Source organism: Indicator indicator, chromosome 21, assembly GCF_027791375.1.
Source record: "Indicator indicator isolate 239-I01 chromosome 21, UM_Iind_1.1, whole genome shotgun sequence".
In the NCBI taxonomy this organism is placed as follows: Eukaryota; Metazoa; Chordata; class Aves; order Piciformes; family Indicatoridae; genus Indicator; species Indicator indicator.
In genome coordinates, this window is record NC_072030.1 from 14,918,335 (window position 1) to 14,942,097 (window position 23,763).

The following is a 23,763-nucleotide window of genomic DNA, read 5'->3' on the forward strand; positions in this document are numbered from 1 at the left end:
TAGCTTCCAGTACATAATCTTGCCTATGAGAAGAAACCAAGCTTGTGCCTAGAATATGTATTTGATGATTTATAGGAAGGAGATAAAACCCCAGTTTGGAAGGGAATCAGGGATTTTTTAAGGGGCAATATTCTCTTCAGTGTCCAAAGAGCCACAGCAGGACAGCTCCCAAATCTGGCCCCATCTATTTAGCAAGAACTCACCTACTTAGAACCCAAGCATTAACTGATGGAAACTGAGGCAATTTGCTTATGCAGTGATGAACAGACCCATACAACTCTACCCTTTAGGACTAGACACTTGGATCTTCAGGTGGCTAGGAAGGAATTACATAGAGATCTGTACTCTGCTCTGGAGCCATGGGGTGTACACAGACACACAGGGAATTCTCTCCTTTATTTTCAACCTTGACAGCACACTTAGCAGCTATTAATGAATCACAGAATCAGCCAGGTTGGAAGAGACTTCGAGATCAAGTCCAATCGATCACCCAACCCTATCTAATCAACTAAACCATGGCACTAGGTGCCTCATTCAGCCTTTTCTTAAACACTTCCAGGGACATTGACCCCACCACCACCCTAGGCAGCCCGTTCCAATGAGCAACTTTTTTCTAAGTTCAAGCCTAAACTTCCCCTTGAGTAGCTTGAGACTGCGTCCTCTTGTTCTGTTGCTGGTTGCATAGGCAAAGAGCTCAGCCTTTAGCTGCTGCAGAGAAGAAATGAAGGGAATCAAAAGTGCAGCTATTCTTCGGTCCTCTTTTCTTTCTAAGCATGATTCATGGGTTACATTAGCATCCCTCCAACAGAAGGGCATGGATCATTAATGCACCAGTCCAGAGGAGATGTGAGTGGTAACTTTCTGCTTTGATTATATTGTGTTGCATACTGCCAACCTTGTTAGTGGCTCTTGTCTGTGCAGCACTCACTATTGACAACTAATACATTCTCCAGGCTCCAATGTGTCCTGCTAGCCACACCCTCCTTGACAGAGAAACCCTAAAGCTGCCAGAAATGTGCACGGGTGAAAGCAGTCAGCGTGGGGCCAGCACACAGAGAGGGTTATGCAGAGCAGAGTAGCTTATTGACTACTGCAGGTCACAGAAATGTAATTGCTTGTGCTGACCCTCTGCCTTTGGGCATGGAGCACACTATCTGTGTCAGTATTGCATTACTGCCAGCTGCCCTGGGTGGAGAAAACACCCTGCTCCTGGCTCACCTTTTGTTCAGGCCAGATGAAAACATGCTGGGTGTCAGACTTGAAGAGCAGCAGATTTAAAATATTTTTTTTTTACCCACTGTGTGATCTGTTTGCAAAACAGTAGCTGCACAAGACATGAAGAGCCCATGGTGTCTGTTTGGATGTTTATAGATTAATAAACAGGCTAGGGACAGGCAGAGTGAAAATGCCCAAAAGTCTCAGATAAATCATGATGGAGCACATTGTGATCAAAGGTAAATGTGCACGAGACAGTCTGTGCATAGGAAAATCAGATGTTTTTACTTGTCTGAGTGGCAGCAAATTTGCACCCGGTCTGGGGCTATATCTTCATGAGAACTCAAGATCAGACCTCCCTGTGCTAGCACAGCCTGCTCATCTTCCTGGCATCTTCCCCTGAGAGTGGACAAAGTGGTGTCTTTCCCTCTGTGGTTGGGGGAGCCTGTGTGCCTCTGTGCTTTGTGACTGGGGTTGCATGAGAGCAGAAATTGCAGCCCAGCCTTTTACAGTGCCGCTGCCCCAGCAGAATGCCAGCATTGTGGCCTGGCATCACACCACATCTGCATCTCAAACTTGTTCTCAAGCAAAGATTAGATCACTTGCCACAAGAATAAAATGTTTCAATATAAACTTCCACCTTCACCTTTATTGCTCTTACAGGGAGGATCAGCTCTTCGAGTGTGACTTTTTTTCCACCCAGATAGCAATTACAAGAAACCATACTGTTGGGAGAAGTGAAAGCTTACAGATTTGTGGCCATCTGGGACTCATCTCCTGCCCAATCTCCAGAGGGATCACACTTCTCAGGGTGCTGCATACAGGCAGTGGCAGTATACTTGGGCAGCACTTCTTGTGTGCTCACTATTCCCTGGGAACTAGCTTCCAAATATCTCACTTGACTCCTACGTGTAGGTAAAAAAGCTGCAAAAAAATTAAGACTGGTTTGCTCTATTTTTGTCCCAGAAGGTGTCACTGAAGAGCCAGGAAAGGTGCAGATTTAGTAATAGTTTAACTGCAGCTTCCTGAAGTGGAGCCTGGAGAAGGTTAAAAGCAGTTTGGAGCCAGAGATCTCTGCAGCTACCTGGGGACTGAAGATCAGAGAATGAGCACCCTGAAATCTGCAATGCTGTGTTATTCCTCACCTAAGTCATCTTATGGTCTGGAACAGAACTAAATGGTCCTTGGGAAGAGGTTTATGAGTTGGGAAGTGCTTTTTTTATAACATATCTTTAAAGGAGTATGTTTACCTCTTTACTCTTCACCTCATACCTGTTGTGTCAATACTAAATTCTAAAGCATTGTGCTTCTTTGCAAAGTCTTTTTTTGCCAAGTCTAGGTATTTTGGCTTGTTGTTAAGCCTGAGGGGAAGAGCTGGGCCTCTCTGTTTGATTTCTTTGCTGTGATTTATTATGTGTTATCAACAGACACAGAACTAGCACAGAATGGACAATAAGCCTCGAGGAGCTTGCAATGTGAATTCAGCCAACATCAACAATTTACACCGGGCAAGCTTTCTCTCCATTTGGGAAAGGTGGTTTGAGTTACTGTTTTAATAATCTTTCCTCCAGTTTTAAGTGTCTTATGGGACTTGATCTGATACATAAAGCAGAGATCAGTCTCTATGATGGGTATTGGAAATAAATTAATCATTAATGTAGCCAGAAAACCCTCTCAAAAGGATACTAAATACTCTGCTTTAAGCAAGCCTCTCAACTACTGAAGACCAAGCTGTGATCTGATGTGGGGGTCAGATTATCCTGCACCAGCCTACTGCAGGTTATTTCCTTCTACCAGAAACATCTGCTACTGAGGCAGGAGAACGGACTAGATTATTGCATCAGTGTTGCCATTCCTGTGCTTTAAAGAGAGTTATTGGAGTGTCTTCAAAAACCAAACTGAACCAACAAAACCAAACCAACCAACCAGAAAAAAAAAAAAGCAACACAAGAGGTTTAGTTGATATGTAGAGCTATACAGCTGGTAGCTACCAGTTCTCTGCTCTTCAGGATACTGATGGTGCAGATCTCCTTCTCTCTCAGGTTCCCATAGCATGCCCTCAGTGAGTGGATTTATCTTGCCTGCAGTTTAATATGCCACATCTTTGGGACATGTTATCTCTCTGAAGTGAAGAACAAAAGAGGGACAAAGCTATGCCAGGTTCATTTCTCCAAAGCACTTGCAAGGTCTGAAGGAATGTAGAATACACTCCCACATTCTCTGAAGTGTGTCTTGATTAAGACTACATAAAGGTAATTTAAGTGAAAATCCAACTACTTCTCCTAACCTCTTCTGCTCTGCTTGACTCATACAGTGGCTGCAAGTACATTTGATTCATAAACTCACAGGACTATACAAGAAAAAAAAATATTGTTGTTTCAATGAAAAGAAAATAAGAGTTTACACAGTGACATTCTGCTTAAAAGATGTGGTCACATTGAAGCAGTCCAGCAAAGGAGAGTTGCAGGTCTCAGTGCTTGAATTTTGCCATTTAATCTTTCCTGGCAGATTAGCACAGAGATTACACAGCCTCTGTGCATTGTTATCCACAGAAATCAAACCTACAAGAGTTTGTTCACCCATACTCTCCACTATTCATCCATTTGTTATTTCAGCCACTAATCTGCTAAGGATTTCAGCCTTTAGCTCAGGGTTATCAGAATGGCATTGAGTGGATAACATCTGTTTCTGCTTTCATCCATCTAGAGCACAAGCATTAATCACTAGAAATGGAGTGTGAAATGGAAAGAAGAGTTAAAGGCACATTTGATTCCAAATACTCTCAGAAAAAATGTCTTTTGGGATCAGACCAGAGGGAGAGCTTTGCTGTGCTATAGCTGGGGTTGCTTACATGAAAAGCAGGTCATGTTATCTGGCAGAAATTCTGCTGCTTTCAGTTTGCTTTGAAGACATAATAAAACCTTGTCCTGTCTGTTTTAAAAGAAATGTTAAAAGCAACTATCACCAAAGCAGCCCATCTGTTTAGTTCTATTTGGTTGTGTGATTATCAGTGTGGTGCAAAATAAAGCTTCTCTTCCCAGCCTTTCTGTGCCCCAGTCACTATCTCTAGCCCTGAGTTGTTGCATCCTCGTGCTGCAAATGGGTAGCTGTAGGCAGACTCCTACAGAGGCCAAGAAAATACAGCAAGGACTAGAAACAGTCTTGAACAAGGACACAATGGGCTGACTTAATAGGCCTTCTCCATCCCAAGTTTCTAGATTTTCATAGATCTTGGTAAGATATGGTGAAAAACTGATTTTTGTTTACTGGTCTGGCATGCCTCATGGTAGCTGAACTCCATTTTTAGGTGGCTGAGAACAATCAGTAGCCCAGCTTCATTTTCCATCTGAATTCAGTTACTATTATACACTTATATCTTTTTTAGTGAACTTCATCTATCTCTAGTTTGCCTTTCCACTGCAATTCCTCTTTTTTTTTTTTTTTTTTTTTGGTAAGGATTTGCCTTCCTAGCTAGAAATAAGAGTCTGAAAAAGCAACACTGTTGAAAGGAATGTATGCTCAGTAAATCAGTGTTTATGTGGTGTCAAACAGCTACTGCAGAGAGCTGTTATCTTTCTTCAAGGAGGTTTGTAAAGGGCCACAAAGTTCACTCCTGTAAGCAATTTTTTGCACACTTTGGGTGGTGAGTTGGGCTTGTAGCTGACCATGTGCACTTCTCTAACAGTTGCATCGGGAATTTTTGCAGCACAGTGGGCTGAATTTGCTCTGTTTTGTGAGGATTTATGTGAACTAGGTAACCTTTCTACACTGGAGAACCTGTGGGTGTTGTAGTGACTCTGGATAGCTGGAAGTGAAAACCAGCTATAGTCAGACCTGGCTGGGGGTTTGTGTTTCATATGTGTGCCATTTTGTAGAGGTGATTTCCAGCTTTGCTGCTTACATCATGAGGTGCTCAGAAAACTGACAATAATTATTCCCTGAAATCCTCAGAGAAGGGTTCTCACAGGATTCCTCTAAAACCACAGAATAGACTTCATCCAGAACAGTCAATATTATTTACTTCTGTCATTTTAAATCTCCTTTTTCATCAGCAGACAGCTGAGTTCATCAAGGCATAATTTCTGTGCAGGGTAACAGGTTGGACTGGATGATCTTGGAGGTCTCTTCAACCTGGTTGATTCTATGATTCTAAGATTTTCTATGAAATTCAGCAGATTACTTATCCCTGTTTCCTGTATTGCTCCTCCCTCTTGTTGTACTTCTAGATAAAGTGTTCTCAGTGTCATAATCTCTAGAGGTCCCTGAAGAAACCCATTGCAGATTGTTAAAATCCACCAAAAAAACCTTGCCCAACCATCAGGTTAATGCTATACCTGTGGGGAGGTGGGGGACACTGGAAGTGCCCTGTTTCCAGACCCTAAGAGGGCTGTCTCTCTGGGAACAAGAGAGAACTATGCTAACAAGAGTATTGTTTCTCCAGCATTTGAAAGCAGAGCCCACTTTCTAACCTTGTCCAGAAAAATGACATCATTTGTTGCCCTCCCCATGACTTCCTTGCATTTTTTCTGTAGGTAGACTTCAATATATTCATCTTATGCACAGCAGCAGCCATGCCCTGTGTTCTTCAAGATCTGTGTTCTGGGAAGTGTTTCTGCAGGTCAGAGTCTTTTGGTTCCTTGATTTCCTTGTGTGCTTTGTTGAGAAGTAAAATAGTTAATGTTGACTGGCATTACAGTTACAGTACTTGTTAGGTAAGCTGGCATCCATTCAAGTGAAGGTGAACATCATGCAGCAGAGCAATCAATTCAGTGTCTCTTCAAACCTGGCTTATTAACTTGGGATAGTTATAATAGGGAAAGGGAAAGACTTTGAACCTCTGTAATTAAAGCAGCAGTAGTTCTCAGGAGGACACTTTTGTGCCTAAAATCAAGGCCTGCCCTTTTTACTTTATATGGCTGCATGAATCTTTAAGCAATGCTGAAAAAATCCAGTCTTCACCCCAATCAGAATGTCCAGCCTACTCTAACACAAACCATTTAATTAGACCAACATAACTAGGAAAAAGAAATCTGTATAGGCAAGCTGACAGGTATTTGCTCATATTCATGTTGTGTTTAGAATGGTCCCTTCCCATTTTAACAGAACAGAATTTCTTTTTACAAGTGAGCTGATAGTGTGCCAAGCAACTGCCAGATATCAAATCCCATTTCCTGGAGCCACTCACCTGTGCTTTGTGTAAGAACTGAGAGCCTGCTTCTTCCCCAGACAGTACTCTCCTAACTTTCTCAGCCTCCCTCTAGCAAGCATACTGCTCTCATAACCAGCAAACTTTTCTTTCTCTGGAGAGTAAAATAGAAATTATAGCCAGTTCTTGGCACTATGCTTTTAGAATTGTGCTATTTAGGGTATCTTACAGCCTTCTAAAAAAAAGGCATAGAAAGACCTTCAATAGTTTGTTGTTGGTTTCTTTTTTTTTTTTTTTTTTTTTTTGCCTAGGCAGACAACAAAATAAACTCAGAAACAGACCAACTTGTCTCTGCTCTGAAGGTAACTTTTCTTTGTAGTTCCTTTTAGTTTTGGAAGGTACTGTCTTCCATTCTGAAAACTCATTGGTACCTTCAGAAACGCCTTGGGGTTTTTTAATGGACAATCTCGTGAACCACAGGAGAGAATAGAGAAGAACAAATCAGTGACTGTGTTTCTCTCTACAAGTGATAAACTGCAACACAGAAATGACATAAAATATTGTTATTTATACCAGAATAGGAGTAATTGCAGTCCTAGACATGGTAGGTAAGACATTCACTGACGTCAAGAGTTTAAAATGTAAGTAAACATAATCTGTGGGAAAAGCTCCGTCCTGCAGATGAAGAACTGTGAGTGGGTAAAAGGTTTGCACAGAAAAATTCATTACCAGAGGTTAGAACTGGGACTTGGTCTGATGAGGATGTTCTTTTCCTCACCACAGCTTCCTTTCTTTCCTTTAGGCTCTATCTATTTAGTATTCATCACACATGATAGCCTCCTAATTTTGTGAAAAGTAACATCTGTTCAGGGAGAAACTGTCTGTACATGTATAAGCAGGTTTTTAAACTGCATGTCTGGGAGAAGAAAACAGTTTTGTTCAAATATCCCTTAAATTTACCAACCCATTCAACATAATCTGGTGACCCACCCTCAGAGCAATCTTCTCAGGTAAAGAAAAAGGCATATGGAATGATCTCCAAACCTCCAGCTGACATGGTATGGTATTTCTCCATTATGGTTTTGCTGCCTGATAATAAGCATTGCCCACCACTGGGAACTGGAATTATTCTGTATGCTGGTCTTTACTCTGGCTTTAACCAGCAGAGCCTTGTATCCATGTCATTGCTGATACAGACCTCCTATGTGACTGAGTCCAGCAGTGCTGAGTTTCATCTGGTTTCACTGCACTGTGAGGAGCACAGCGTTTGCTGCAGAATCACAAGCTGGCTGAAACGCTTGAGGAAAACAGGCTGAATTTTAAGGTTTTAATACAACTCCACACCCAAGAGGCTTCATCTGGATTCTGCCCTGCTTAAAAAAAAAATCTCTTTTGCCAGGTTTATTTCAGGTGCTTTTGCAAAGTACTACAGAGTTAGTTCTCCGTATTCAAATGCAATTATTTGTCTCCCCCTGAGATCAGCTAAAGAGAATATTTTATCCTGTTCTTTATTCAACTCTACCCTTTGTAGCCAGAGGTCTAATGGGAAGCAGGACAAGGACTAATTGTATGTCACAGAATCCCAGAGGGTCTCTTGTTCTGGGCAGCAAGACATTGATGGTCTTGAACTCTGGTTTCATTCAAATATGCCTGATCAACATTATTCCTTGAGTATTGTTGTCAGGCAAAACAAATACAAGGTAATAATACATCAACATATTTCATGTATCTGTATATTTATTACAATTTCTTGGTCTCTATAACCACAGGTAGCATTAGTTGTTCAAAAACATAGTATGTAGTTCAGAACGCCTTTTAAAAAAGACATCTATTCTTAGAAGCTGGTCTTGCTTCTCTGTCTTTACCATGAGAGTTCAAAGTAGATGACTGCCACTTGTAGAATGGTTCTTCTTCAGCAGAATAGCATAAACCCACCACGTGAGTGTCTGGCTGAAGGAAGCAGCCTTTGGCCCCACAGCAAGGCTTGCACCCAGTAGAGGCCTGGATGGAATACAGGACTGTGGTGCTCCAGCTGCAGGTTCTGCTTTCAGTGGTGCCTAGTGCAGGCTAGCTGCCCCTTTTGCCACACAGCCATGCCCCACGCTGTCCCCTCTTAGGTTTGAAGTGGAGAGGAGCAATCCAGATGGGGGAGAGTATGAACCTACGATAGAAGGGCTAAGTGAAGTGCTCCAGGGCTTATACAAACCTAAGGAGCTATTAACAGTCAGTAGATAAGCTGACAAGTTATCCTCAAATCTGTCTCTCTGCATGCAGCAGTACTTTTTTCCACCAGTCTCTCTTCTTTCAGTCAGCAGTCTGCTCATATCTCAGATGTGTCACTTGTTTTTTCAGACAGATCAGCAGTGTGGTTTTGAGGTAAATCTCCAGCTCGTCTTTATTTACAGCTCTTTGATTCACAGCCAGAGCACTCTTGGAGGACATGCACCTGGATTCCCTTTCAGCGAAAGAGCATGGGAAGATGTACTCTGGGAGCACATGCAATTCACAGTAGCTGCTGATGGATGCTGACTTGACGGGACCAGACTAAAGCTAGTCCAAAGCCAGCTCTCTGAAATGCAAATAGGGTGAATGTTGCATCCTCAATACCAATCTCTTTACCCTACAGATGTGCCTCCTGCTTGCTAAAGCAGCAGCAGCATGAGAAAGCTGCAGGCCATAGCAAGCCTGATTTCAATGTGCGAGGGCATCGGGAGACATAATAAATGGCAGTGGAACAATGAAGTTCACCAGCTTGGCCATTAATAATCTTACTTACAAAATGAGGGAGCAAATAGCTACAGTTATCTGTATGCTGACATCATGCTTCCCAGAGTTATTATTCCAAATACTCCAATAGCATCGCATCCAGCCATCCTCTGTGAGACTGCCTTTGTGATCGGACTTCAGTAGAACAAAATCTAATCAGTGGGTCTGGGGTCAAATCAAGTCCTCTGTGGCATAAAAGAAATAGATGTTTTGCTCTGGAACAACATTTGTATGTTGTCCTTTTGGGCTCTAAGTTAGAACGTGGTCTTTGATAGTGTTAGATCTGTTCTGAGAAAACAGATCTTTTTCTTTCAGTCTTCACTTGTTTGTGTTTTTCTTGCACAATTGTAATTTGTGACAGGAACACTGTACAGTTCTCCCTGTTTGAAGCAAAAGGAGGACAAAGATACTGGCATCCTTCTGTGCAGACAAACCAATAAGCCAGCTGCCCTTCAGCAGTAGCAGAAAATATTACTGCATTTTCTCTTCCTGTTCTCTTCCAAGCCCCTGTGGCAAGCGCAGGTGTCTTGCTCATGGGAAGCATCAGCAATAACAATCCCTAAAATGAATTGCAACAGTCAAAGGGACTTTTTGCTTGACCATGGATAGAGACAGAAGATGGATTTCAGAGAGCAAAGCAGGAAAGAAGCTGTGAGAGGCTCCATAATTTATCAGGGATGAGCTGGATGCAAGAATGAGTCAAGAGTCAGGCAAAATAAAAGGGGTCAGGAATGAAAACAAACACATCCTCTAATGTTTGAAAGCAGTTGCAAGCTCAGGAATATAATATGATGTTATTATAAAGCTACTGATAGATCAGATTTGTGACCTTGTCCTGAATTCCATATCAACAACATATGTTTGGTGTCAGGAACTGGATTCAGTCATCTGTAAGTCAAAATGCCCCTCTCTGGAGAGAATGAAGTAGTGAACAAAGCAGAACTAAGTCATGACTTTCTGTCTGCATGGATCCAGACCTGTCTATGGACAAACTATCAATCAGTCAATAAATAAATAAAGATATATAAATAAACAGATATGTGTAGAGAGATTGGAATTGCCTTATAAAAAACTCTCTGTGTCATCATCTGAGTCCGATGATCAAATCTTTTAGAGAGAGACATGTGTTCATGTTTCTTCTCACTGTAGTATTTCCCGTAAGACAACAGCACTCAGCGCAGGCAGATTAAACTTGTTGGTGTCTGTTACAAAGTTTATCTGGGGCAGGAAGAAAAATAAGCTAAAAAAGCCTGCCTGTTTATAAAGACTGACTTTATATGGACATTTCCCATTAACTGTAATCATTCTGAAAGATGTCAGCCATCCTTACTGATGTGGATGTTCCAGTCTTATCCAGCCATGCAAAAAGGTCATCCACATCTATATTTATATGCATGTAGGCATGTATTTACATATACGTGTATGTTTTTGTTTTATCCCTCAAAGCTTTGTATCTGCTAGCTTGCTTTCCAATTAGCTTGAAATATGACCAAGAACAAGGGCTATTGGAATGTTTTTGAATAGCAAATTGGTTTCATGTCATGTCTTATCAAGGGTTTTGAAATCTAGCCCAGATTTCTCTGGACGTTTTGTCAGATATTGGATATCTCGGCTGCTTTCCAGCCTGCTGCCTGCTGCTAGCTGCAGAAGGAACCTTGCTCACCAGATCAGCTCAGCATGTTGGGCTGCCCTCTGAGAGGAGACTTGCAGTCAGTTACTAGCCAGACCTGCAGAAGCAAATCAATGGTGACCAAACTCATTGATCTGTTTTTCACACCAAAGCTATAACAGCAGCATTCACCTTAACCTGCTGTCTTAGAAGCTTAGAGGAAAATAAAATAGGTCCATGGTGCTTGATGTGAACAACCTTCAGGTGAGTAATTATAAATGAGGGCCTCAGGTAGTCACCACTAAATCTCATTTGACTCCAGGCATAACAAGACCAAGGTGTGTGGAAGTACAGTCTTACCTCCCAGCATAGATCTCAGTCTAGGAGTCCTGAAGTCATCTTGACCCCTTGAGAAAGAAGTTTATGTTAGCAAAGGTGTAGGGCAGGGAGGATGAGATCTGCCCAAGAAGTCTGGCTTAATATAAGATACCTAAGATCACAAAAGACCTCTCTGAAATGAGGTCTGAGTAGAAGTGGTTGAAATGTTACTCCTGAAAAACACCCTTGTGGTTAAGGCTGTAGAGAGCAGGACACCACCCAAGGATATGACAGGTCCTATAAAGAAAACAAAGCAGGTTAGAACATGTGTGGTCTTTTATCTTGTTACTGGCAGGTCTTCAGAAATGCCTCTAAAGCCTTTGCTACAACCTGTTCCTGAAGACTTCCCTGAAAGCTCAAACCCTCTTTTACAGGAGCATTAGAGCTGTGAGCAGCTTGTGAGCTCTATGGAGCCTTAGCCCACTGGGTGAAAATCCTAACCAGATAACCTCTTTGCTGTGACCCAAAGCCCAAATGTGGACATTTGAAAATCTCCTGACTGTAGAGTGTTGGGTAAAGCAAGACCTGCCAACTGTTTACTTGCTCCATCTTCTCTAGCACTGCTCCAGGCAGGGAGCATGGCACTAACACGGTCAACATCCACCATCCCACAAAAGTCTCCTCAGCTGAACTCAAGGCAGCCCACAAGGACTGCTGCAGGTAGAAAACAACACTTCAGAAAAGGAGATGAAATATAGAGCAGCAGGAGCTAAATAAGATCTTAGAATTGTTTTATCTGCCCCTCCTGCAGCACACTGACAAGAAGGACAGGAGCTGGCCTGTGTTACTGTACAGTGAATATATTAGCCAGGAAAAATGTTCTTGCTAATGAAACAGTCAGGAAAAAACTATCTCTGTTAATGGAGGGGGAAAAAAACCAAAACAGCCAGAAACGTCATCTCAGCAGGGAACACACACTAAGAGACAGGAGCTGCTAAGGCAAACAGAAGCAGTCTGCAGTATCAAAGCACAGTGGCATTCTGCTCCTTTTGGTGCTTGCCCACTGCCAGCTGTGAAGTCTTCACACTGCTGCTTTTCTGCTCTGCAATGTGACATGAAACTCTTTGCAAAGCTGATGCTCCCTGTATCTGTTAGTTGCCGAGCAGCCTCGTGTAGAGGAGCAGCCCGTGCAGCCTCAACTTTCAGCACTCATCAGCTGCTGAAAATTTTCATCTGCCTTTTACCACAAGAGGACTCTCAGGGAGCTGGTTGTGTTTTTTTCTAACTCCCCCAGAGACCCGTTCTAGCAAACTTACAATTAGGAACCTGATTTAGCAGCAGCTCTGTTTTTTAGCATGTAAAATGAGCAAACATGTTTAGCTGTGGACTGACATTTTTGGAGCTCTAAGCAGACAGACTGCTATTTGTTAATGAGAAACTCCTGCTCTGGCCAGTGATGGCATTAAATATTTTTGCTCAGGAACTCTGCACTGGGAAACACACGTGGGTAAAAGTGATCTTCTTCTTGTCATTAATTGTATACAGCTATGCTGAAGCTTATGGCTAATGATAAAGAACCATGTTTAATAACTCCTTTTCTAACTCATTTGCTTTAAAGCTTCCTGCTTCTTGCTATGTGCCCTGAGCTTAAGGGCAAGTATCTTGCAATGCTAACAACCGTTAGTTCCTATGATCTCTGATTAATGTGGTTATGGCTGTAGAGACATTGTTCTAATTATCGTGATAGGAGTATGATTGTTCTTCTCCATTTCCATTTTAATAGAGGACAATAAATACATCTGATTACTTTTATGGTATTTAATAACCTTTCTAGCCATAAATGGGAGCTTGTAGAACTATGTAGATACATTGGGAGACATAGGAAAGCATAAAATGCAAATCTGGTGGACACTGTGAAACAGGCATGTGTTTGCATTTCACACAGGTGGGGTCTGATCTCTGCTGGGAGAAGAGGAGCTCAGCAGCTAGCAAAAGGTGAAGGATTCCTAGAGGGAGATGCAGAGGAAAGCATTGCAATCATTTCCTAGGGTAAACACCAGGCTGCTGACCTGAAAGATCTGAGTGATCTCCCTGCCTGCCTTTAGCACAGTTTTTAAGCAGCACTGATACTGTGGTGTTGCACACCTCCTATGGTTGTCATAAAAAGACAAAACATACTGGTTTTAAGTGTCATGACTGTTAAGCTCTCTGGGTTGCATTACTGGACTGTAAGGGCTGGAGCAACACAACTGAATCACTCTTTCACTCTTCCAACACTACAATTACAGCATATTGTGCTTTGCTGGCTTTGGTACCCCTGCTTATGACAGAATTCACACCAGTTTACAAGCCCTCTTAGACTTACATTGCTGTGGTGTGAAAGGCAAGTGTGGCACATGCTGGCAAATGCCCAAAGAGAATACCACTGCTGCAGACCTCCTAAAAGGAAGGCTAGTTTCTTGCTAAGGAGAAGTGAAGCATAAGGGACCTCAGCCACAACTACCAGGTGCCTCCATCACAGAGCTTTTGTTGATGGGCTATGTCATTATCTTGGGGACACTGATGAATTAGCATTAAGCTAGATAGCTCAGGTGTTGTTAGCAGAGAATCTGGTGCACACAGCCAACCTCACCTCAAGTGCAGGGTTGGGTCATGATCTCAGCTACCTTTAGGGTTTTATAGGTAGCTCAGGTAGGCCTGCATGAACTGCAGACGGCGCAGGCAAGGTAATCAGCACCAGCAGAGCCCCAGCAGATGTGTTGTGTTCTGAATAGTGTGTTGTGTTCTGAATAGCTTTTAACAGAACAGACACTAGAGGGCTGTGAAAAATAGTCTTTAAAAATACTGGTGTTGGCATGGTTCAGTTTCCCCACTGTAGCTGATTTATAAGGGGGAGAATAGGTCCAGGTCCTGTCTTTGACAGGCAGGGAAGTGATGGATGGTGCTGCTCTTGTCTAACCCACAGAGGACCCATCTGGTGCAAGGTCTGAAGATACAGCAAATCCAATTTCAGGGCTCCCTGGACCATGTCAAAAATGTCATGGCTACATGATGCAAAGCATCAGCCTCATCTACATTTTCTCAGATGGTGCCATTTTCCTTTAAAACATTGACAATTTAACTGGCAAGCCTTTTGCTGCATGTTTTATAGAACCAGCAACATAGAATGGGTTGGGTTAGAGATCAGTCCTAGTTTCAGTCCCCCTGCCACACCATCAGTAATGTCACATGTGCTGCCCTAGAGCACACAGGAAAACATAAAGTATTTTTATTTATCAGAGTCTCTAATTGTTTTGATGGGAATGTTTTTGGGTGGTCATTTTTTAATCAAATGAGCTCTGTGTGACAATGTGGCAGTGAACAGACAAAATAATCATAATCATGGAATGGCTGCCTGAGAAGAAAATCATTTAGTGTAAAACTTAAGCCAAAACACTTTTTAGAGGGTTTTAAAAACTTTTAAAGCAGAAGTCCTTGGGAAGTGGACTCTCCCACTGTGATTCATGTAGGAATGCTAGAAACCCTAGATCTCTGTACCAGAGCAGCTAAGGTGCCACTTCTGTTCCCATGGCTGGACAAAACCAATCTGGATGCAGACAGCAGGATCAGTGTCAAGTTTAATGGAACAGCCATTGAACCAGGCAAGGTGCTGGCAAACTACCTGGCTGCATTTGACAGAGCCAACCTGAAACACAAAAGGGTGAAAGGTGCAGAGGGCACAGAGAGAAGCCTGGAGCAGACAGGGCAGGAGGGAGAGACAGCATAAGCTGGGGTAAAGCTGCTTCTGCCTCCAACATGGGTGGGTCTGCCTGGCAGTACTCTGAGCCAGGGTAACAAGAGGCTTTAGCTCATCTTCCTCCTGGCACACCTGTGCAGTGCCCTGCCCCATTGCACAGTACAGGCTTGCCCTCAGGTAAAAATTTTGGTGAGGATTAAATCAAAGTCCCAACTGACTTACAGACAGCTGGAAACCTGACAGCTCTCCTCAGGTTGCAGATGATGGCAGAACTCATTGCAAATACAGGTGAATTTTATTACCTGCTCTGCAAGTGACTCAAGGCTCATCTGAGTGGGTGGTGTGGTGACTCCTAAATAGCAGGGACAGGTTAGGCTGTGCGGTCTGCTCATTGTCCTGCTTTGTACTAGAACTTCTAAGAAAGGATATAGATGGTGAATTTTCTCTCCATGCTGTACTCCTAGCTAGGTATAGCATGTGTTGCTCTGTCCCACCAAGTGCACTAGGAGAAAATCAGTTGCCAGTACAAGATAACATTAGGTACATGACTATCAGTGATGTGGGGTGAAGTCTTGTACTCCCTGGATGGACTGTAGTTGGTGAGAGAAATTATGTCCTGGTCCAATGAGCTTGCAGTTTTGCATGAATTCAGGATTTTTCTCTTAGATCTAGGAAACCTTTTCAGTTAATCAGCTGTTGCTCTTTAGAGTTGGCAACTAGCTTTATGGATAGCATGAGGATCATCAGAGCTTATGGGTCTTTGTCTTGATTTAGAAGCTGTAGCACCACAGAGAAAAAGGATCTAGTTCCTGTTGTCAAGGGTGGGGTAGCAGAGCACCTCAGGCATCTGATTTCACACTTCTGGTTTCAGAAGCATGAGTCTGCCTCCATGCTGTATTTTGCACCAAATGCTCAGCAGTACATGGGTGATTCAGACTCAGTGATGAAAGTCAGACAGGCATGTTGGTCACATTGCCTCCTCATGTGATGATTTCAGAAAGTTTGGGTGGCCTTTATGTTACTCCAAGTCTGGGTGGACTTTTAGCGTTATTTTTTCCCATGATGGTAAAGGAAGCATGAAGTCCCACTTGGTTTATTGTTCTTGGTCCGGTGTTGAGCTGTGGGATCCGCAAGGTGGAGAGAAAGCAGCAGTTAGATGCATGTGGCTGGACCCTTCTCTGCCCGTGATGTTTCATCAGGTCCTGTGAAGTCAGGTATCCCCTGAGGGGCCGGCATGCTGCTAAAAGGGATGCGATGATTGGACTCTCCTCTTGATGTGGAGGAGCTTAAGGGGTCCGTGCTGGCCATGGGGGTGATTTTTCGCTCTGGATACACAGGCGAGTCTGGGAGCGTGCTTGGCTGTGTGGCAGGGGCTGCACATTGCACGGGCGCCTTTCAGTCACGGCGTCGGAGGAGGCTTATGGCTGGATGCTGAGAGCCAGTGCTGCTGCAGCTGGAGGGCTTCAGCCCGGCCATCCACCCAGGTTGCCTTTTCTCCGTTACCTTGCCCATGGCGTCGCGGACTCCCAGGGATGACCGGGTGCTTGCTGGGGAGGGGGCTGCATATTTTTTGTGTGTGGTGGGGTTTTGTTTTGTTTTGTTTTGTTTTTTAATTATTTTTTTGGCATTATTTACTTTTCTCTGGCTTCAGCCTCTCACTGCATGGGGGAGAAGGAAGAAACAAACTCCGGGGGGAATAACAGCCCGAGCCGTGCCGCAGCCGGGCCGGCGGAGACAGGTCGGGGCGCTCCCGGGGGCGCTCCCACGGGAAACCGAGCTCCTGCTCCGCGCTGAGCCGATCCCACCCGGATTTTGTACGTTTCCTTTCTTTTTTTTTTCCTCTCTATTTTTTTTCCCTTCCTCCTCCTTCTATTTTCCTCTCTATTTCCCCCTCTCTTCCCTCCCTCTCTAGCGTGGTTGGATCAGTCTTTTGGTATTTCCTGCCGCCGCCGCCTCCCCCGAGCAGCTGTCCGGCCGCGGCCCGCCTCTCTGCGCTCTCCGTGCCGCCGGGGGACTGCTCGGCGCGGCCCACGCGTGTCCCGGCGGTGATGCAGGCGGCGCGGCGGCGGCGGGGCGCGGCGTGCTGAAGCCCGGGGGGCTCGGCCGCCCCGACCAGGTAAGGCGCGCCGGGCTCCCCACTTCTCCAGCCTCGGGGCTGACTGTCTCCGAGTCCTTTACTCCCTAAAAGCCCCTTTCACCCACCCCCAATACCCCCAAAATTATCCTTCCCCAAATACCCTCGCAAAGTAAGTAACCCCCTCCTCCCCTCAATTACCCCAATAAATCCGTTCTGCCTCCTGCCTCCAGCCAGCCGCTGCTCTTGTTCCCCACGCAGCTAGCCTTCCGATTTTTAAGCGCAACGTGGTACCCCGGAGTCGTCTTGTGAGCCGAGTGGTTTCAGTTAGAGGCTGAGCTTTGGCAGCCCTGGGAAGGTAGCCGTGCTGCTTCTGCCCACGCGTGGTACCGAGGTTGTGTGTAGCGAGGCTCTTTTGCCCTTTCTGTTTGTGTCTGTTGCCGTTTGGCTTTCAGCAGTGGGAGCTGTGGGGTATTCCCCTCCACATCAGGGCTGGATGGCCGGTGTTTGGCTGTCGTGGTGTGGGGGATTGCACGCTGTCAAGGTGACATCGAGTCTTTAAGACGTGTGGGCATATCTGGTTGGTGGAACCCATTTTTAACATACTTCTTCCAGAATGGTGAGGAAATAGTCAGGAGACTGCACTGAGCTGAGTTTGCTACACGTGAGGACTGCAATTACCACTTTATAGGCACTTGTCCAGATACCATGCTGGAGACCATTTGCATAGCTATCTAAAATCCAGGTAGACCTGAGTTTGGAAATGCTTTTAGCCTGCAGTAAGCAAAGCAAGGCATCATTCCCAGAAGAATAAATACATAAACACATAAAACTGTCTGCTGGATCAGAAATCATGTCTGTAGTGTGCTACACAAACCTAAAGTGCTGTCGTGTGAAACAATTTTTTAGCATGAGTGAGAAGGAAACTTCTCTAAGCCGTGTAGCCACCTCATTCCTTCATCCAGCTGCAACAGCATCTTTGTTGTTAAAATATTCCTTCCTTGCCTTTGCAGTGCTGCAGGAAATAATAGTATTCAGCTATGTCTGTACAGCATGGAGCAGCCCTGCACTGGATGTGTCCCCAGCTGCCACCTCTTCTGCTTGGCAGCAGGTTTCCAAAGAGGTGTGAGTGGAGTGGGAGAGAGATAAGCCTAAAGTCATGCTCTACAGTGGCATCCCCTCTGCATGGTGTTCTCTTGCTGAATGTGGGGAAGTTCTCCACAGAGCACATTGTGGTGGGATGGTAGGTGACCCTGAGAGTACATTCACCCCAGCCTAGCAAGGAGGGTGATGGCTGAGCTGGGCTGAAAATGTGGGGCAGCAAGGCAGTTGGGTTTTGTTCTTTGCGCTACTTTTGATCAAGGTAGGGATGGCAGCACTCTGATTCAAGGGAAAAAATGCAGGCCCTAGTCCTGCCCACTGCCTGTTTTGGTCTGAAGTGGGCAATGTGAGCCTAAGGAACGATTTAATCATGGTGCTACATGAATGTAACTGAAAGGCAGATTTACTGCTGTAATCTTCTCATGGTACTTAATTTAATTTCCTTGTGCTTTATTGCAACACTGATTCATCAGGTGAGTGGGAGGGAGGCTTGTACAGTACAGGTGGTTCAGTCTCCATTGCTGGGTTAGGGATTTAGCAAGGTGCTTTCTTGGTACAGCAGGGAAAAATGGCTCTGTGTTCCGATACAGTGCTGAGGTTTGGAATCTGGGGTATCCCTAGGGAAAGGCCATTCCTGTAATGTGCAGTGTTGAAGTCAGTGTGCTCTGTTCAGAGCAAAACTCAGAGTCAGCTAATCCATATAATGTTCATAGATCATAAACATTTTAGTGAAGCTGATGTGAATTGGGTTAGACTCATCATGTCTAAGGGACCTGTTGTCTGTTGGAGGCAGTTGTGAGATTGTCAGTGTTGCCAGTGGTAAAGGTCTTTTAAGACTGGATCAGGGACTTGAAGAGGCAAACATGAGACTGCCCTAAAGCATGTCAGCAGGGTCCTGCTTCTTCTGAGCCATGGAACACAGACCTCCCTCAGTAACTGCGCAGATTTGTGCTATTTGATCTCCTGTTGTATTTGGGGCGGGGGGATGCAGCGTTTAGTGTTGTTTCTTCTGACCTCCCTGCCTTTGGAGCATTAATAGTACAGTCTTTTCTCATCCAGAAATGCTGCTCCTCACGCCTCCACTCCTCAACATGAGATGTCTCTGGCAGCATGTTGTAGGTGTTTGTGCATGCCTGCTGCAGTTACTAAGGTAAAGGACACACAAGCAGCCTGGGGAATGGGAAGGGACAATCCAAATGCCAAATACACATTAGTTTGGGTAAGAATGCCAATGACCTGCTATGCCAGCCTGCCTCAGTGCAGGGCTGGGCGTGCTTTCTCCTTGTGCAGGCTCCTGACTGTCACTGCTGGCATTTGTGCTGTTCTTTCCAGAGCACCGAGCTTCTGAGACTGAACAAACTCCTCCCAGATGCTGCTACGTGTGGTGCTCTCAGCCCTCCTCATTGAGCTGTGTGGTTGTGGTGCATTTAATTGCACAGGGCTGTATCTAAATCACAGCTTCTGCCCTCATCCCAGCCCCTCCCTGCCACCACTGTGGCTCTTTCTGGCTGTGTGATGAAGGAGGAAGGAGACAACCATCCTGAAAAACACCCTTTTGATAAGCAGCTGCTGAGCCTCTGTGGAGGACTAAGGAACATGTACATCCCGGACAGACCTGCTGCTTTGTTGCTCCAGAGGATGAGCTACTGAGAATTTTCTCCCAAGAGGCACCTGTCTACATGGTGCCCTGGTTTCCCAATCTCATCTTCCCATTGTACCTGCCTGCCTTCTTCATGGCTTCCCACTCATGGTGATGGGTTACTCTTCAGGAGCAGTTTTCCTGCCTGTGAAGCTGACAAAGCCCATGCTTCTGCTGTGATACCAATTGGACACAGCACATTTTACCATATTGTATATTTTAAGCCAGTCTTCAGTTATTAGCAGCTCTGGGACTCCTTGTTGAAATGCTTCTGTCTGTTGCTGCTCTAGAGGTGGTGGGAGCAAAATTAGTTCATGGATGTTCTCTCCCAAGCTTGGAATGTGAGGTCAGGTGAGCCAGGAAGTAGGGAAAACTTCCCAAAATCGTGGCTGCTGACCAGGAGCATTTTATCACTGCGGGATTCAAAAGCCAAGGATTATTTAATAGTTTCCACATTTCTGAATTGTTGTAATATAGTTTCAAGGTGTAGGGGTGTGGAGCTTGCATCAGGCTCTAAGTACTGTGTATGCAGCTGTGTAATATGAAACAATCAAAGGATTAAAGGGGAATAGTCTGCAAAATTGGAAGCAGCTGACAGTGGAATAGCAGGAGTCACCCTTAAATGGTTTCTGCCCATCACAAAAGGAGAGTGATGTGAAAAGTGGATTAATCTTTTCTAGGTTAGAATAGTCCAGCTGCTTGTATGGGTTGGGTATTTTTCTTTCAAACTGCAGAAAGTGCATTTGTAGAGCTACAGTTGAAGTTGTGCCATGATTTCTTTTTGTGTTGAAGGATTTATAGATGTGTAAATCAAATTCTTGATCAAATTCATTGTTTAATAAACAGCTAGGTGTATACCTTCCTTTTTGAAATGTGTCACTGAGGTCTGTGCTCTGGGCCGATATTGATAACCTTACCATGTTGGCAGCCTTCCTGGTAATGTTTTTTGTATGTGTTTTGTTAAACTCTCAGCCAAGCTTTATTTTCTTGGGAACTGGCTGTAGGGCTGTGTGCATTGGGTTTCTCTGGCAACCCAAACCCTATTAGGCCAGTATAAAAGGAACCAAGTAAAAGAGAAGTACACCTCCTTAATAAAGTGGGACATGTGCAGCTGTCCTTTAGGGGTGTGGGGGGAAACTCCAACACCAAGTCTGCCTGCTTCCTCCTGTCCAATCCCTTAGTAAATCAGTCAATGGGAAATTGTCCCCCCGAGGAATAATGTAATAGCTATTTTGTGTGTATTCCCACAGGAGTGTGCTGCTGCGGCAGAGTCCCAAGGGTACGCTGCCTGAATTGATCAGCAGAGGCTGAGATAAAAGCAGACTTGCTGCTTTTCTGTGAGATGTGGAAGAGAGGCATTGAGTGATGAAATGTCTAGTTCTGTGTTGAGTGGAAAGCTTGAATGTGAACTTGGTCCTTCTGCTTCCTCTCACTTTGAGCAAAACGCAGTCCCCTGCTAGTTCTCCTTCAGTTTTCTCGCTGCAAAAACATGAGATTGCTCCAAGAGGAGCTTTCATTTTCATGCTAATGTGGTTTGTTCCAGACAGCTGTTGGCGTGTTGTTGCTCTTTCCCACCTTTAGTGCTGCAGAGACAGTTTGGCTTTTGTTACCTGTGTTGTTTGATGGCATTAAGAGTGCATAGCCTGTGCCAGCGTTGCACTGTTCAATTGTTTTGCTCTTTTCTCAGATTATGACAGGGAATCCTCTCCTCACAGAAACAATTGCCACATCCCCAGTGAGGAGAGGAAGGGAGCTCTGCTGCGTTGCATGGTGCCAGTAACTGTAACTCTCTGTGGGTACTTTTGGCAGAATGAAAAGAACGTTTTGGGGTTTTAATTTTTTTTTTTCCTAAATATTTTCTTTTTACCTTTGTTGTTGTTGTTTGTGGGTTTGGAGTTTTTTTGGCTTTGGAATGACTTTTAGCATCTGGAGAGGATAACTTTTATATAGTAGGAGGACTTGACTGAGGTTTTTTGGTACTTTATCAAATGTTGTACTGTTCACTCAGGGAGCTGCTGCTGCCTCATCTGTAAAATCCCTGGAAGCTGAATTTGAAATTGCCACTGAAATTAATGGGGGTCAGGGGAGTTATTCTGGCAAGCTCCTGGCATGGATGCATACAGATGAGATTTCCATTTAATAAGATCAATCTTTCTGTCTTTTCTTGCTGTGTTGATTTGAAAAGAAGCTGGCAAGATGCTGCAAGCCTGACAGTTGCTGATACAGTCAATATTTTTTTCCCCCCTTACCTTACTAAGGGAAGGAATCTGGATTTGCAGATCATTTTATGACCTTTTCTTTCATATATGGGTCAAAGGCAGTTCAGGTCTGAATGATTTTTTTCCCATGGAGTTGTAAATCCTTACTTGGATTATGAAGGCTTTCTGTGAACACTGAACACACCGTACAAATTGCAGTACTAGTGGGGAAGGCAGCAATTTTAGCTGCCTTCCATAGAGCTCTCTGTTATTGTCAATCTAGAGCAGGACATGGTTGTGTTAGGCACGAAAAACATGGTCTTTGTATTTTTGAATTTGGTTTAAAATAGATTTTCTTCTTTCCATTTTAACATCTGTTCATCTGGGCCACCTTCCTTGTCTTGCTTTGTAACACTCCTCACTGAAGAGAAGTCATTTGCTAAGAATGGATATAAATGGATTTTTAAAAATAATTATTTTAATTCAGGTTCAGTAGATGCAAACCAGGCCCCATATTTTTTTGATGATCCAACCAGGCTATTTTGCCTGTAATCAAACCACTGTTACCACCTGAGTGTCTCTCTGGATTCCAGCTTGCAGGAGTCACACTGACATACTAGACTAATTTATTCAGGCATCTATGCATTGCAGTAGGCTTGGGGAACTCTGGTTGTGGACAAGGTTGGAGGCTGTGTAAACCCAGCCCAGACTGTCAGACATCTAACCTAATTTTTTCCAAGCTGGTATTCAGGTTCTGGCTTGCGGAAACCCTCAGCATAGGTGCGGAAAGCTTTCTTTTCCAAGAGGGTGAGGTGTGCTGAGAAGCTGGCAGGATCCCCTCTCAATGGCTGTATCTGAGATGTGTTGTCTCCTGTTCCTGAGTGGCCTGAGAAGGTATGTGGCCAAGGTGTGTTAGCCTCAGCTTTCTATGCCTTTTTCATTTTCTCTTATGCCTGCTTGGATTACGTGTTCTCTGGTGTCGTGGTCTGTCTTTTATTGTAAGTTCACACAATGTCTAGTGCAGTGTGGCCTTGGCTTCTGCTGGACTACTCTGTAATATAAATAAAAATAATCCCATTGTGTAAGAAAGGTACTGAATAACTCCTCTAAATTAGTTGAGGGAGCAGGTGCAACAGTGCCAGTTTTATTCTTTTCTCTGAACAGGTGCATCCTCATGAGGAAATAACAGGTAAGCAGGGACCAAGTGAGAAACATTGAGCAACAACAGACTGACTCAGAAGCAATTTAACCACAGTAATCCTTACAGTGCTCAAGGTTCCCTTTCCCAGAAATGCACAATGTGCTGTTCTCTGCTCTAAAGCTGTTGTCAGCTGACATTACTGTGTTGGTATAAGCTTTGTTGATAGCCACAAGAAGCACAGTTAGCAGAGAGCAGTTGTAGTGTTGGCTGCTAATCGTTGCTAGGGCTCTCCCAGTTGCTGAATAATATAATAAAGTTATTTCCTGCTTAATATTTTATTCCTGATGGCTGGTATGTCAGATTTGTGTTTAAAACACTGCTTGTAGTATCAGTTCAAGCATTACCAAGCCAGTGTTTGATTTATTTTTGAAAACATAGAATAACCATTTACCAAGAGCCTCTTTTGGATACCTCTTGAAGATGTTTCGTCTTTTTTTCTTTTATTACTTTAAACAGACTGAGCTCCTAGAGAAGTTGTGTGTTTGGGATTTTCACGTCCTTCTGTGGTACAGACATGAATAGGCATGAAATCCATAGCTGCACTTTGTCCTCACAAACTAAATTGCTTTGACTGCAGTGAGATTGTTCTAAACAGGGACTTGTTTATGCGAGTCAGTGTTTGCAGAACTGGATCCTCCAAGCACATCCCACTGAGCACTGTATGTTTATTAGATGGCATGTAAATGCACATGGCTTCTTACCTGATTTCCTCTTGGCCTCCTGTGATGTGTTTGACATCCTGACCCTCTTGAAGTCTGTG